This window comes from Zalophus californianus, chromosome 6, assembly GCF_009762305.2.
Source record: "Zalophus californianus isolate mZalCal1 chromosome 6, mZalCal1.pri.v2, whole genome shotgun sequence".
In the NCBI taxonomy this organism is placed as follows: domain Eukaryota; kingdom Metazoa; phylum Chordata; class Mammalia; order Carnivora; family Otariidae; genus Zalophus; species Zalophus californianus.
In genome coordinates, this window is record NC_045600.1 from 40138188 (window position 1) to 40149184 (window position 10997).

The window sequence follows — 10997 nt, forward strand, 5'->3', positions numbered from 1 at the left end:
GCTGAATGGTCCTTGGACACAAGGACAGCAATAAAGACATTATGTTCTCCTGAGCAGATGTTAGGGGCTAGCTTAAAGGTTCTCTCTCATTTTGGTTCCTTTCCAGCTCCCCCCGGAAGGGGAAAGTGGGGCCTGGGAACCCTGATTGCTTGAGAGTGAGAGGTAGGACTGCCCTTTTGCTGGGCTCCTCGTGTGCTTAAGAGCCGATGCACAGGAGTGGGGTTGGCTGGTGCTGGTTGGCAGGGACTGTCCACTTGTTCCAGAGGTGCCGAAAGAGTCTGAGGAGATTGGAGAACCCTCCTGACCACCGTGTGCTAAGCAGAGTGGTTTTGTCCTGCTCCACCAACCTGAGGATGGCTCATGTGGCCACCTGACTTTCTCCTAACAGCCCTACCCTTGAGCCCCACTGAAGTTCTCATCATTTCCAAGCATATTTCATTTGATACTGTTGTGTTTGGTGCCTATTATTCCTTTTCGTCAGAATCTCCCTCTTTGTCTGAAACCTTTTACTCATCCTTTTAATTTTACCTTTCCTGTGAAGCGCCCGCTCCCAGCTGCCCCAGGCAAAATTGGTCATTCCTGTTCCTATTGTCCTAAAGCCATCTCCATCACCGCCCGGAAACTGTGTGTGGCTGTCCCTCTCCAGACAGTGAGTATCTCAGATAGAAGGATTACAACTTCTATTTTTAAATCACTATCCCTTGGCATATCTGGCATATATAAGTACTTAGTAAATGTTTGTTGAATTCCACTAGATTGAGATCTCAGTATGTTGCCTGAGAATAGAGAGATGAGGAAGCCAGTTGCCTGGTCCAGAAAAAGCAACGTGTGTGTGTGTGTGTGTGTGTGTGTGTGTGTGTGTGTGTGTGTGTGTGAGAGAGAGAGAGAGAGAGAGAGAGAGAAAGGGAAGAAGAGAACGAGAGAGAGATATTAAGTAACAAACTATTAAACTGACCAGAGAAAGCCAAAGGACCGACTGTCTCTAACGGAGGTATTCCAGGCTTGACCAAGGAGAGAAAGACGTGTTGACGTCATACTCTAGTGGGTGTATTAGTTTGCTCTGCTGCCGTTAACAAAGTATTTACTGAGTGGCTTCAACAGAATTTTCTCATGATTCCGGAGGCTAGAAGTCTGCGATCCAGGGGTCAGCAGGGTTGTTTGTTCTGAGGCTTCTCTTCTTGGCTCCTTGGGGATGGCCATTGTCTCCGTCCGTCTCCACGTGGTCTTTCCTTTGTGCATCTTGTCCTACTCTCTTCTTATAGGGCCACCAATCATGTTGGATTAGGACCCACCCTAGTGACCTCATTTAACCTTAATTAAGCGTCTCCAAATACAGTCACTTCCTGAGGTACTGGGCGCTAGGTCTTCAACATAAGAATTTTGAGGAGATGCGATTCAGTCCATAACAGTGGATGACTACCTACTTTGCCTGAGGTTAAGGCTTGTCTTATACATCAGTTGTGCACTAATCCTCTTTGAACTGATCTTCACATCTAAGCAATGTTGACAGAGCCCCTTTAAGCACACATTGAGATGGTAATTGAAACTGGCACATGAGGAGTGTGGATGTTAATGCAGATTCTCTGTCTTCCCAGTACAGCCCGGGCTGCCGACACCTAGCCTGGGGGTCCTTTCCTAGGATGTCAAAAGGCCCACGGTCCCTGACTCTACACACTGCAGCCTACGTTCACAGGCTACTTGTCTACCACAAATGAATGTGCCATTGGAAGTCTCTGCCCGCATTTGCTGTGGTTGCTCTCTGGTTAGTGCCACCCTAATACCAAACCCAAACCAGGTTAGGCCTCGTGCGTGAGGCTCAAGAGGAAAAGAAGACCAGCTTAGGCTTACACATGAGAAGTGTCCAGCTGAAGAAACCCAGCCCCAGTGCTGGACTGAAAGCAGGGCTGGTTGTATAGCGCATCATTCAAGGAGTCTCGCTTTTGAGTGCAGGTGTCCGTTTCAAAATAGTACAAAAGAATCATTACAACATTGGGAGGCTGTTCAGAGCAGATTCCTCTTGGAAAGAGCAGTACTGGAGTAATTTCCTGAGATAAAATAAGTTTGGGTTTATAGGGCTGGCACTCCAGAGATGTTCTCCTCCTTCAGTTTAATATTTCTTCAAGTGAGGTCCCTGGCCACCATGTGAGGTGGACTCACATGGGTGGGTTTTTTTTTTTTTTTTTTAGATTTTATTTATTTATTTGAGAGAGAGAGAGAGAGAGAGAAAGAACAAGCCAGGAGGGAGGGCAGAGGGAGAGGGAGAAGTAGGCTCTCCACTGTGTGGGAGCCCAGGGGCTCAATCCCAGGACCCTGAGATCATGACCTGAGCCAGAGGCAGACACTCATCCGACTGAGCCACCCAGGTGCCCCTCACACAGGGTTCTTAATAAAAATGTAAGTTCCTCTGTGCTACCTCATGCTGAGTCAGGATCTTTGGGTGGATCTAGGAATCTGAGTTTTAATCTTGCCTTGTATAATTTTTATCCAAATTGACATGTGCAAACCGCTGTTTAGTAACTCTGCCTGGAAATGTGGGAGAGGCACTGCCAGGTGTGTGCTTCTGCCTGGACGGTGGCCTCATGATCCACGCAGCCTTCCCATGTATGTGGCTCACCGAGACTCGGATGGACAGTCACCAAGTCCAGGTACCATGCATCCAGCTCCCGATTCATCCTCTCCAGGGCTCTGCCCACAACTCTAATTTCTCTCTCCTCCCTGTCCCTTTGTTATTTGAAGTCACAACTTGGATCACCCCTAACTTAAAAAAAAACATTTTCCAATCCTGATATTACTCAATGTTGATGACGGTGTGATTAGTAGAAGGGAACACTCACACCCAGATGCTGGTAGTGCAAACTGGTACAATCCATCTGAGGGCATTCTAGCAATCTGCAGTGAGAAACTATGAATTCTATTTCCAGGAATGAACTCCAAGGGAAAATGAGAGATCCTGGCAAAGGCTGATATTGAAGAATATTCATCAGAGCCTTGTTTATAATACTGATAAATATTTAACAGATAGGGAACTTGTCAGAATCATAAAATTAAAATGTGAGGTAGTCATTAAAAATTCTGCTGTCATGGGGCGCCTGGGTGGCTCAGTTGGTTAAGCGACTGCCTTCGGCTCAGGTCATGATCCTGGAGTCCCGGGATCCAGTCCCGCATCGGGCTCCCTGCTCAGCAGGGAGTCTGCTTCTCCCTCTGACCCTCTTCCCTCTCGTGCTATCTCTCTCTCAGATAAATAAATAAAATCTTTAAAAAAAAAAATTCTGCTGTCATAAAACACCTACCAGGTTAAAAAGTACTTCTACCTATTTTTTTTAAAAAGATGAAAGTCTCTCTGTAGAATAATTCTAATTTTCGCCCCACCAATTTCTCAATTTCTATCTGCAGAGAAATAAATCTAGTGCTTAAAAATAATTATCTTTACGTCAGAAGCTTCCACAGGCAGAGAAAAGAGCAGGAACCCCAAGGACAACGTAACCTAAATCTTTAGCAAACTCACATTAATTTATTGCCTTCATCTTCACTCCAGCTGAGATCAGCCTGCTAGAGTGGATAGAAGTTTGGCTTTGTGGTCAGATGCAAGTCGGAAATTAGAAACCAAAACACGTATGGCAGTGGCTTTCGAACCTCAGCATGTAAAAGGATCATCTGGGGAGCTGGCTAAAATGCAGATTCCTTGGCCCCACTTCTAGAAATTTCTATGTAAGAGATGGGGCTTAATAACTTCATTTTAGTAATCCCCCGATGTAGTTTTGTTGCAGGGGACCAGAGGGTAGTAGCATCTGGGGGAGGGGGTAGTACAAGCTGGAGAGAGAACCCCAGGAGAGATCTAGGGAAGTAAAGGGCCCTGGGAAGCTAGGGAGAAGGGCAAAGAAGGGGGAGTCAAACTTTAACATTGTTCCTGTATTTTCCATTACAAACTAGGACTATTTACTACAATACCAGGACTACTGAATAGTCTGAAAGCCCTTTGTAGGCTAAACTTGAGAACATGGCTATCATTTTAAACATGATTTCCAGTGGAAAATATGTTTCAAGTTTTAAACAACTAACTCCCATCAGAACTTTTAGGATTCAATTTGTTCCTATACAGGCAACTATCTGTTACAGTTTCCATGCCATGAGGTTCCCGACTAGAGTTTGGAAAACCACCCCAACCCGGATATAACAATTTAGAGGTCCTTCAATTTTTCACATTGACTTTGGCTCATTTATCAAAACAGAAAGAAAAAAGATAAACCTAGTTTTGAGGAAAAAGGACAGATATTCACTATTAAATAGAAGATTACATCCAATCTCAAGTTAAAAAAAAATCGGATTTGAGTCCTTATGTGCTTTACAAAGAACTTTGGATTCTCAGCGTTCTGGGGAAGGGATAGCATGAGGAATAGGGGTATAGCTTAAATGTTCTGTTCAGCATCCTTAGATTTAGTTTTGAATTTGGAACAGTCCCTTAAAACTCTATACATTTCAAATTCAACTACTCTGAAGAATAAATGTTTGAACAAATCTCTTTTGGCAAAGCATGGAGTAGGAAACACTGAAGAGCACCAATGCTGAGTACGTACACAAATGCGCTGTTGTACATTTATGATTTGAAGATGATGATACGTTGTTTAAAAGGAAGTTCAGATGTGAGTCGGAACCAAGTTTGAAAGCGTTGTCAACAGGAGGTGAGCTGGGATGGTGGTTGTTTCCATGTCTCTATCGGTTAGGTACAGACAGGGGTGAGATTAAAGAGGCTCCAAATAAATAAGTAAACTCTCTCCTCACATTTTAATTCATTTGTAAAATGAATATAAAAGCCCAAATTAAAAGTCCCAAGAGCGGAGCTGGTTGGTCAGTGTGAGCTGCTAAGGACTGAGGGTGTTCGGACTAGATACATGATGTTTCTGATTTGAATAATAAAAACCTTGGTTCAAACAGAGTCGTTTGCTGAATCAGAAGTGGAAGCCTGGTGCCTTGCTTGCCTGGCCCCCCTCGGTCCCTTGACCACAATGGAGTAGACACTTACATCAGTCAGGATTCTTCAATTCCAAGCAACAAATTGGGCCAGTTTTCCAATTGCTGGGAAAGCTAATGAACTATGCTTCAGAAAAGCCTGGAACCTGGGAAGCTCCGGAGCTGTGGGTAGCCAGAACGCAAGGGCGGTCTCTTCAGGGATTGTCACGGGAACCAGACTTGTTGCTCCTCAGCTCTGGTGGCCTTGCTTGGCTCACATGTCTATCCCTTGATCTAGAGGGGTGGGGACATCTTGAGGTAGCAGAAGAAGGAGGGAGTTGATCACAGGAAACTCAAACGTGTCCAGTATAGTCCTCTGAGGTCCCCTCCAACCCCAGGACCCAGGATTCTAGGACTGTTATTATTACTCTTTCCACTTGCTCTCATCACAAGTAAAAGTTTCTGTAACTATCCTTGTGGTGGATGTTAACTAGACTTATTGTAGTGGTCATTTTGCAAAACACACAAACACTGGATCATATTGTATACCTGAAACTTAACATAATGTTGTATGTCAAATAGATCTCAATAAATAATGAAAAAAAAGAAAATGTTTTTTAAAATTAAAAATCTGTACTAAGATACTGATTAAGATGGGAAAAATTTTGACCCGTCTTTCCCCTGCCAAAAAAAGAAAAAGATTTCCTCTTGCAACAGCAAACCAAAGTGGCCCCAGCAAGCTAGCTGCAGGCTCTGTTCGAATTTTAAATTTTAATCTCAGAAAACAGTAGCACCAACACAGAAGTGAAAACGAAATGGGGAGGATAATAGCAATGTTTTTTGCAATTGCTTGTTTATTCAACATGTGTTAAGGGATCAGATTTTTTGGTCAGATTATCTTGAATTTGTGTGACACTGGGTACATTTCTTAATCTTCCCAGTTTCCTCATCTGTAAAAATGGGAGCCATAGGGTTTTTATTGGGTTGTTTTATGGGAAATGCTTTTTACAGTGCCTGGCCTTCTTAAACGGGGGTTCTTGTTATCTCAAATGTTAATCATGAATATTTACAGTCACATTTTAATGAGTTCATTTTCATAAGTTCATTAAAGCTTGGAGACAGAATGAACAGATAGATATTCTCGGATTCTTAACAACCAAGCCCAGGGGACTAACAAAGTGAATCGTGGTAATTCACCGAAGCTGCAGATTTGTGTTCTGTGAACCAAAGACACAGTTGCTTGTGTCCAGGTACATAGCTAGTATTTATATTTGCCAGTAGCTGGGGCACCGCTGTAGAAAGAATATTACACACGCTCACTTCAAAGATTTACCCTGACTTTTCCTGGAACAGTTTCCTGCCTAGTGACTTCCTCATAATGGCACAGAGTCTGTGTTTCTGTAGGCTTGTGATGTAATCAAAATCGGTACATCCTCCGCCCTTTGGCAAACAGGAGCAGTTGCTATGACTCTTGGTTTCATCATCGTGATGACTCAAGTACAGATGAGGTTCAGGCCAACAGTGTGGACTGGGAATTATGAAACCCAGGCTTCCGGAAGGAACTCACTAAAGGATTTTAAAACAAAGAGGGACTGAAGTCTGGGGAGAGAATTCCACTCACTTGTTTATCATAAACACCTTGTTAGGAATGGGAAATGGGTAAAGGAACTGCTTCTAATGCAGATTTGCAAATTATCCTGGTGTGATCAGAGTTATGTCTGAGAGGGAAAGATTTCTGCCCCTCCATTGACAGAACACACTTCCTTCCTCTGGAGCTTGGGAGCTGCAAATGCCAGAGTTCCAAAATTCGATGCCAATTCTCCAGAACTTCCCCCTCCCCTGTCTCATTATTTCTAAAACCAATGAACCCAAAGCATTTGTTTACTTTTTGATTCATTACCACACTGCTCACTGGCACTCTCAGAAGAAAAGGGCGATTCAGTACTTCTAGATTCTACCTGGGGAGACATGTAATCAAATGAAATACTAAGACCAAGTAGAAAGCAGTGTGACATGCTCGCTCATTTTTGTGGTTCACAGGCTGGTGGGGCTGGACAGCTTTGTGAACTCGGATGCACACTTGGCAAAACCCCTTGCTCAGCTGGAGGAGATTTCAATCAGCAAGCTTATCTCTGCGCTGGCCCACATTTGTCACCAGATCATGTTTGAAGGAAGAGGGAACTTGTTGAAATCATTTCGGATGCAGGAAATCCTGTGTTTACTACCTAGGAAATACTACATAAAGATTTGGATTTTTTCCCCCTTGTAATGCTCTTTCCAATTGAAATTCAGCAACAGAGCCACTGCTGATAAGAAGAACATTGGCCAGGAAATGACAATATGGTGATAGCCAATTGTACACAATAGGCCTTACCTCTTTGTTCCTACCCTGGTTCTCAAAATTGCTTGATAGAATCACTTCCTTTGGGGAGTCCAGTCACTCACAGGTTCATGCTTCTTGAGTGCTGATGCCTTTAGAGAGGCATCGCAAGTTCCCTGTAAATGTGTAAAAGGATGGATGAGGGAAATGGCTAGAAAACACTGGACTCATCTGTAAAGATGCTGGGGGATCATGTATAAGTGGGACAGGAAGATTCTCTAGGTCTCAGTTAACCTAACTAAGTCCACTAAATGGGTGTGTGTGAAGTAGGCCCCTTTTGAAGGCATCAGCTTAAACAATAATATCTCTACTTGTGACTAAAGAGCTTCCTCTGGTCAAAAGATCAGGGGGACAAAATCTGATGGACATTATACAACATGATGAAAATAGGAAGTCATATATTTAAAGGAAAGAGACATCAATAGAAGATATTGATGGAGCACGAGAAGTAGGGTGAGCAGACGTGGAGCGCCGTTAGAATGTATCCAGCACTGTCCAAGAGTCGCCGGTCTTAGGGTATTATTGGCAAGGCTAGAATGGGCAAGATTCCTCCTTCAGTTTAACTTAGCTGTGAGACCTGGACTTGTTTTTTTTCCTTTGTTTGATTTTGGTTGTTTTCTCATTTTTAAGTCAAGCTTTTAGTTCATTTTTAGTCATTTCTCTTTTTAAGAAATGAAGGCATCAGCAAACATGCCTTTGCCTTTGAGTACAGTTTTTGCTATATTCTGTGTGTAGCGGCTATATTTTTATATGTAATGATGTTCTATTCATAATTTTATAAATAAGGCTTGACAGATTTAGCAAATAAAAATAAGATCTCCAGTTAAATTTTTAATTTCAAACAAACATTAAATTTTTAGTGTACGTCCTAAATACTGTACAGAATGTACTTATACTAAAAAAATGATTTATTATCTGAAATTACAAGTTAACTGGGTGTCCTGTATTTTATCTGGCAACCCTTATTATAAATAGATCTTAGATGTAGTTTTGGTGCACTCTGACCCAATATTTTTTGGAGGATGTTCCTCTCAAATGAGTATGATGTTTTTTGCTTAAACTTTTATTGTTAAATTATATTCTTTTTGTGTACGTGTGGTTCATTTTTGGGAATGTAACCATAGGCAAATGGGTCCCAATGAGGGACAATTTTACTCCCCAGGGTCACATCTGACAAGGTCTGGAGACATTTTTGGTTGTCAGAACTCGGGGAGGTATGCTAATGGGTAGAGGACAGTGATGCTGCTTAGTATCCTATAGTGCACACAACAGCCCTCACAATAAAGAATTTTATTTAGCATAAAATATAACAGCTACTGTTGAGAAACACTACCATAAACATTTGAAAAGAGGGGTTTATCATTTCAACTGTATCTTTGTTTAAAATCTATTGATCAATTTCATCAATTGCATTATTCACATCAACTCTGTTTGTATATTCAATTTGCCAGAGAAAGAGACTGATCATTTACTGAGATCCTCCAGTATGTTAGAACTTGTTCCTGGTGCTGCAAATCTTCAGTGAACACCACAAACTTCTCTGACTTTATGGAGCTTTTATTTTACTGGGTTGGGTAAGATAAGGTGACATATTAAACAAATGATACACAAAATATATATAAGTCTTATGAAGAAAATAGAGCAGAGAGTAGGGAAAGGTGCTGGGAAGGGTGTGGGTTGTAGTTGTAAAATGAGTGGCGAGGAAGTCATTACTGAGAAGGTTATGTTGGAAGAAAGGTGGGGAGGAGGTGACAGAGAAAGTGATGTCATAGCTAAGGAAAGAGTGGTTTAGGCAAAGGAAACAGAAATGCAAAGGCTCTGCTGTAGGTCCCTGCTTGGTATGCTCAAGGAAGAAGAGGAAGCCAGTGCGACTGGAGCCAAGGGAGGAAGAGGGAAAGTAGTGAGGTTGAAGTCAGAGGGGGAACAGTGCTGGCAAGTGTCCAGATCATTTAGGGTGTAGGAGGCCATTATGAGAACTGTCACGTTGACTTCTAAGTGAGATAGAAAGCCTCTGGAGAGTTTAAGTAGAGTGATAAGATTTTACATACATTTCGAAAGCATCACTTTGGCTGTTGTGTTGAAAACAGACCATGGGGTGTGGGGAGGTGGGGGAAAGGCTGAAGCAGAGACCAGTTAGGAGACCATTGCCATGACCCAGAAGGGAAGAGGATGGTGCTGTGTCCGGGATGGTGACAGCGGAGACTGTGAGAACAGACTGAATTCATCAGGCACACATACACATTGCTGGTGGGAATACAAAACGGTGCCATCCCTACAAGGGGAATTTAGCAATCTTGAACAAAATGACCTATGTGTCTATTCTTCGACCCAACGATCCCACTTCCAGGAATTTAGACTAGAAATATAACTTGACCAAAAACAAAGATGCACAAAGTTATTTACTGCCATGTCATACGTAATTGGAAAATACCGGGTTTGGTTGAATCAGCAGTGTTACCTGCACACAATGGAGTTAAAAAAAAAAAAGAGCGAGGTTGAAGATCTGTATGAATGGATAGGGAGGGTAATTTCCAGCAGGTATTAAGTGTAAAAGACTCACTGTAAAGAAGCACATGTGGCATGCTATCTTTTGTGGAAAAAAAAAAAAAGGAAAAATAAGTAAACACACACGTATCTGTTTATCATTACAAAAAAACAAAGGAAAGGTAAATCAGAAAACACTAAAGTTGGATACCTACAAGGAAGGGTAGGGATAGGGAGTGGGGTAAAAGGATACAGGAGGGTGACACTTCAGTGAATATACCTTTTCATATAGTTTTGGTTTTGAAATGTTAGTAGCCTACATGTTCAAAAATAAATAAAAATTAAATAAGAATGAGGAGACAAAATCCAGTAACGCTGAAAGAAAATGGGCACAAATGAATGAGTGTATTTCAAATGATTACTATAACCATACCGAAGGGAGAGAAAAAAAGAATGAACCCATCCATGTAATTTATGAACACAGTTTTTGGTCATACGTCCTCAGTCTGGAACAGAGTAGGATGTGGGGAGGGGAAGGAGAAGAGGGCAGAAGTAGATTCTGTATTCTCTAGTAGGTTAGTTTTTTGTCATGTTATGTAAGAAGCAATTTTGAAACAGACAAACATTGTGTGCCTCTGATAGCACCTATGCTGCATTCCAGCACACAATGGATAACCTCAACATAACAAAAAAGAAACATCAGACAAACACAATACAAAGAAAGTTCTAGTTAAAAAAAAGGGGGGGCTTGTATTCCTTGTCTTGTGGTGCCCCTCCATCTTCAAAGCCAGCAATCACAGTACTCCAACCTCTGCTTCTGTCCTCACATCTCTTTCTCTGTCTCTGAGGTTCCTGCCTCCCTCCTCAAAGGATGCTTGTAACTACACTGTGCCTGCCTGGCTGATCTAGGGTAATCTATGTCAAAATCCTTACTTAATCACACCTGCAATGTCTTCTTTGCTGTGTAAGGGGACATGTTCACAGCTTCTGGGAATTCGACATAGACATTCTGCCTCCCAGAGGACTATTGTTCAAAACTGTCATATCCTAGCACACGAAGATCAGAGAGTTAAGAGGCTGGAAAATATGACAAACTAAAGTGCTATCTGATCTTGGACTAGATCCTTTTCTGGAGGGGAGAAAGGCTATCAAGGATATTCATTGTTCTATTAACTGACAAAATTGG